The sequence below is a fragment of the Colobus angolensis genome, unplaced genomic scaffold, assembly GCF_000951035.1.
Source record: "Colobus angolensis palliatus isolate OR3802 unplaced genomic scaffold, Cang.pa_1.0 Scaffold206, whole genome shotgun sequence".
Taxonomy (NCBI): Eukaryota; Metazoa; Chordata; class Mammalia; order Primates; family Cercopithecidae; genus Colobus; species Colobus angolensis.
Genome location: NW_012115222.1, coordinates 879,466 through 885,619, shown reverse-complemented (window position 1 = coordinate 885,619; position 6,154 = coordinate 879,466). Strand labels below are relative to the sequence as shown.

At 41.3% G+C, this 6,154-nt stretch overlaps 1 protein-coding gene across 1 annotated transcript in view; it reads left to right on the top strand.

Moving 5' to 3' along the window:
• Positions 1-3: 3 nt before the first annotated feature.
• The window catches only part of MARCH3 (membrane-associated ring finger (C3HC4) 3, E3 ubiquitin protein ligase), a 150,412-nt gene continuing 144,261 nt past the window's right edge, over positions 4-6,154 (top strand). The window contains exon 1 of the mRNA XM_011942089.1: positions 4-231. The gene's annotated coding sequence lies outside the window, so the exon portion shown is untranslated. The remainder of the gene's footprint in view (positions 232-6,154) is intronic.

Here is a 6,154-nt window from a genome sequence, read left to right as displayed (position 1 = left end):
CGCAGCCCGGCGTTCCGCCTCATTCGTTGAGCAGGTCCGTGAATTGTCAGCGCGCTCCGGGCGACTGTGTAGCCGCGGCAGCCGCCAGGCTTGCCGTACTCCCGCTGAGGTGGCCGCCGGAACCAATGTGCCTTGGTCCACTGGGCCGTGAGCAGCCACCGAGTGGGGGCAACTTGACACTTAGAACCCGCAGGAGGGACGTCGGTTTGCGATCGGGACTCGGCGAGGAGGGTGAGTGGCCGCGCTTCGGGCTAGCGGCTCCTCTCGGCACGGTTAGGCGCCGGCGAGAGGGGATAGGACGCGTCCTGGCGCTCGGCGGTCCGTTCGTCCGAGCGTGACCGCTGTGGGGAGGTCAGGGCTGGGCGGGATTTACTCCGTGCCAGTATCCCCACTCCCGAACTTCTTGTTGTCAAAAGCATCCCAACTCCGCCCGGGACGCGGCTCCCGTACGCACCAACTTGGCATAAGTGACATGGGTAGGTGGGGCCGGGACGCGTCCCCTGCCCCTCTGCGGCGACTACACGGAGCGCTGGGGCGGCCTCCGCGCCCGCGGCGTGCGGACCGCGGTTCCTGAGAAATTACCCGCGCTGTGCCGCACGGTAAGACCCAGCGTCCGCGTCTGAATCCCCAGGCTGAGCGAGCGCTCATCGGGCTCAGAGTGGGTCTCAGCGCCAGAGAACTGGAGTACCAGCCGGGTTCTGTAGCGGGGGCTTCAGTGCTCTGCTGCTACTGAGAGGAATTGAGAGCACTGCTGGGCTTTGAACTTTCTAAAGTAATTGCTTTCTATTAGCACTTGAATCCATGCCCCTCCTGAGGTGCTCGGACCTCCACATCCACCCGCAAGGGGTGTCCGAAGGACTTCGTTAGGACCAGGCGGGAGCTGCTGTCGGTTCTGGTGCCCAGAGCCCTGGAGAATCCTAGAGGCTGCGAAAGGGATCGCCAGCCTGGTCGGTTGGTGTTTGAGCACCTGCGTGTTTAAGTAATGAAGTTGAGTCAGGAATTGACAGCAGAGAACTCAAGGTTAAACCTGACACTCCGTTTGTGACTCGGTCTGGATTAGATTGTTTTTTCCGCCTTAATGGTAAGAGGGTAAAAGCAGCTCGTTTTTCTGAAGCCAACTACATGCATGTACTTTATATTATGTGTGGACTAAATAGAATTCACTACGATGTTTTCTTATAATTCATATTTGACATGAATGAGAGCTTTTGAAAATACTAGACAGAAACAGGTCCAGAATTTGGGGATGTTTAGACCTCTGAAAATACACGAAAATGTTGATATATAGAGTTCTGTATGTGTATATGTAGATGTAGATGCGCACATACACACGTATATACGTGTACATGTGTGAGTGTGTGTATATATATAAAATTAAAAGATGAATGAGGTAAATATATGAAGGGGAAATTCAGCCTTGAACTTCCCTTAGATCACAGAGGTGGATCCTCTGAGCTGTGGGGTGTTAGTGAGTGTGTATGCGTAAGCATGTCTGCATCTGGCTGGTCTGTCTGGGTCAGAGTATGTCCATGAACTTTACGAGCGTTCAGTTCAATACCACTCGGTGCAGATTACGCGTTCCTATTTTACAGCCCAGCAGCCGCCAGCCGGCCCATCTGTTAAAACATAACATGTACACTTCAGTCTGACCACTGGGGTGGAGCCGGGGTAGGGGGCAACTCTTAGCAGAAACAACATGCTACAAACAAAGGCTGCCTCTCAAGTTCATTTTCATTCAATATTTGGCCTGAACTTGCAGTTAGGTGAGGGAGAAGGAAATGTTTGTCTCTAGAAATGGCAAACTGCATTTTGTGAAATAATTATAGCCATGGCTTGGGGAGGGGGAGCTTGGAGAAAAAAAAAATCCCTCTAGAAATGTGGTGCTTGTCACATCACCATGCAACACTGGTTTACAGCCTCGCAGTATGGCATGTGTATCAGAAACCGTTTGCTTTTGCTTGTTAAAAGAATGCATTAAAACTGAATCATTTTGCACCAAAAAAACACAAAAAACAAAAAAACCCACCTTAATAGAAGTAAACAGAGCTTTATTGCAGAAGCTATAGTTAAGACTGCCTTGGTAATTCTAATGAAACATGCTTTTAGGAATTTATAACCTGGACATATATTCACAGTCAGTCTAATTACTAGTTGCAATGGTTCACAATTTATAGTTTTAAAATAATAAAAAGGCTTTATCACAAAAATTCTGATGACTAAAAGGGTATAGGAGGAGTGTAATAGCTTAATAAGTTCTTGCAGCCAAGTGACTGATACTTTAAAAGACAATAAATTCCTTTAATAGCATAATTACTTTGGTGGCAAAATAAAGGCAGTATTCTTGAGAAACATAGTTCATATTTTTCCTGATAATTTTATGCTCAAAATTACATTTTAATAATGGTGTTCATTATATATGGGCAGAATAAGCTGGAATGGTTTTTAAGAACTCATCACAAGAAGTATTGTTTTCAATTTTATGGTATATAAGCATTTTGGGGAAAACATACATAACACTAATCTGTGAGTGTCTTTAAATTTCTCATGGACTATATAGACATAATAGTTTTCCCACCTTGATATGAATCATCCAAATTAACTAGGCTGTTTCTTGGAAATTCAGTTCTTGGACTGGACCTCAGTCCCTGGGTTTCAATTTAGGAGTCTGGGGTGGAACTTAGGAATCTGCATTTTCACAGGCACCGCCAAGTGATGTGAATGCCAGGGATCCCTTCACTGTACTTTGAGAAACACTGGAATGGTGTTAATGACATAAAAGAACAATTATAGTCTGTGAGTCAATTTAACAAATAATTGTTAGAAATGTCCAGGTGGCATTTACTGGCCATGTGAAATTTATAGGTAATGCATTAACTCTCTGTCTTCAACAATGGACCCCTTTTGTCTTATGTCTGAAAGTGTTTTTGGAATCCTCAACGATCCCTATTCCAGGTTGGCCCTGATTCTAAGGAAATCTGCCTGATTAAACAAGACCTGATGAATTTAAGACCCAACCCCAAACCCCAGTCTTAGTTCCTTCACCCCCCACTCTGAGTTCGGTGGAGTCCTGGGATGCTCTGCGGTGACTTTGCCAGTCCTAATTCACATGGTTGAGCATTTCCTCCTGCAAAGTAGAATCCTTATCTTCATGAGGCACCCTTTTTCTCTTTGAAAGCTGTTCTAGAACAAAGTCCAGCACCTCAGCTGGGCTACTACACACTATATGAGGTCAATAATCTCCTTGGAAAGCTGTGGCTATTTTGCTTGTGGCCAGGAAGAGTATCCCAGGCCACCCACCCAGAGGCCCAGAGATTCTTACTTTCTGAAAGTCACCTTACGAGTATTTTGAGCTGCCCAATTAATTGAGTAAATAGATTTTCTCATTGTCACAGAGATGTGGGCTAAGAATTGTTTGCTACCTCTCCTTTCACTGAGAACACTGTGAATTTTTATTAATTATTGTCAATTAGTTTTTTATTTATCATTTGATGCTGACATTTGGATTCTGTTCTCCCATTTCAGACTGGCATAATTCTCCATTTAAGACTACTAAATAAGGTTTGAAAGAGAAAGGATCTATCAGAAGTTACCCTTCCCTCTTTCTACCATCCAAGTAGCTAAAAAAACAAATGACTTCTTTCAGAGGTGAGAAGTAGCCTCATAACAAAAGGATGTGGGTAGGCCAGAGTATTGAACTTGTATTGTTCCAGACCACTGGATCGTCACTGGGACTTTTACAGAGTAATTTCTGTTTAAAGAAGCACTTGGCAGGCATGTTGATAGGTCACTTATCTTAATAATCCTTTGAGGACAATGATTTTTTTCCCACTTTCTTACAGATGAGCAAACAGCAGCTACAAAAGGATAATATTTAGATCTTGTCTTTCATATTCAAAGTTGACACCAATAACTGAGAAGCTGGCCTTGCAACTTAAATTGTTTTGATTTAGCATTGTGGTGATATGATAGGGTTATGCTTAGTAATTCATATTATCTGCAATTTTTTTAACCTTTTTCTTCAAATTGTTTCTTATATTGAATGTGACCTTGTAATAGTTTTCTTTATAAAGTTAACTACCGTATGTAATAATTAGTTCAATGACCCTGACCTTAACAAGGCAGGCTTGACCCAGAGAGGAAAATAATTTGCTAAAAGTCCCAGATTACAAAAGCAGCAAAACCTACGTGTAGAATCCTTTAGACCAGTGTTTTAGCCCTGTGCTGTTTTGTCTATTGTCATGTTAAGCTGCTAATGTTTTTACTCTGGCAAAATAGGGTTGCTTTTGTTTTATTTGCCTAGCTACTGTGTGATTGGACAGACTTAGAAAAATGGAAAAGCCGAAAATATACTATCCACAGCCCCTGCTCATACAATGGGACTGATTTCTGCCCAGTTAAAAAAACTATAGTAGAATGCTGCTTTTCTTGAAACTGGGCCGTAGGTCATTGCAAGCTTCTAAGCAACAATTCTATTATAATTTTTTTTTTTTTTTTTTTTTAGCTATGGCATTCTTCTGGCATCTAACTTTCCTTTGACAAATTCTTTTCAAGTTTTTATGCTTCTTTTCTTACCCTTATCCCCATAGCAAAATCTACTTGTAAAAAATTCACTTTTTAAGTCAATCTGCCCTCTTAACATCTCCCATTTCTTCCATTTTAGCCATTTTACCATTTGTCCTCTGAAATGACACCTTAAGTTCCCAACCTTCACTTTAACTTTTTGGGTCTAGTAATATCCTCTAATATAGGACAGTCATTGAGCTACAAAAGTTTCACAACAGCTTAAGCTTGTGGATTTAATGATAATGGTAGTAAGAAAAAAGAAAAAGATGAACAATAATACTGAAGTCATGTTGATATGTGTATCATATTAGATATTCCCAGCTTACAGTGTCCATGGGAAATTCAAGATCCAGATGAATGAAGTGACAGATGCACTCATCTGTGGCCTTACAGACATTCTCCTGATACAAGCTGAAAAATATAACTGAAGACAGCATCCTGGGTTACAGAAGGAAAACAAATGTTAAGCTCTGAGAAAAGAACTGGGCAAAAAGTGAAGGGTCAGGGGTGGGATGCGTAGCATGGTGGAAAAGAAATACCTCCAGTAAAATGCCAGACAGGGTGGTAAGAAATTTATAGAGGTACAGACGGTTTAGAGTTTCTTGGAGGCATTGATTCTGTTTTATATTGTCTTCACAACCTGCTCACCCTGCTTGCTTTAAATAATTTATTATAGCAGCAGGCCTTCCCCTGGTTAGTTTCTTTATATATATAGATATAGATAACTTTTTCCTTCTCATCTCTGGGTCTAATCAGAGGCGTATATAATAGTGTGGCTGCTCTGGAGTACTTAGGAAAATCTGTGATCAATATCACTATATAATAAACCTATGGCTGTTCTGTTCTATTTTGCAGTGTTTTCTTCCCTGTTACATTAACTTAGTATCTGTGTTTTAAACAATATTTTATTAATCTCTGCACAGTGTTACTTCTGGGTTTATTCCTTTTGGCTAGAACTATCTTTTGAGTAATCCACCATTGGACCACCATTGATCTAATGATGTATTTATTGCTCACTATTGCAGTACTGGCAAGAAACCCAGTATGGTTCTAAACATTTGATTAAAAAGAAATCAAGTTTTTGCAATGTGTAGCCATCCAATTATGTTAGGAGCTGCTGAGTGTATTTTATGCTAAAATATAAACATCTTTCAAGTGAGCAAAATGTGCTGTTTTTGAAGGCTTTTGAAACTTTTTGCTATGAAATAATGGAACAAGAAGAGACCTCATAATTGGGAAAATTATGAGTACACTCCCCCACCCCTGCCAAAGGTAAGATATAATACTTTTTCAGATTATACCCTTGAACACTAAAATAGATAGACTTATCTTTTTAATTGACAATAATGAAAAAGTAGTGATAAGAACTAGCTCCCAGTCCTTAAACGATATTGCAGGTAATCATTACAAATGAAAGTGAGCTGAAATTAATTAACAAATACTAACTGAGTACCTATTATGGGTAGTATTTCTCTACTTAGCCAATTCAGGATTCAGTTCAAATATTAATGCCTTTGGGAAGCTTTTCCCTGTCCCTCTTTGACCTGATGTCTTCTTCAGGCAGAACCTTATCTCCTGTATTCTCCCTCTT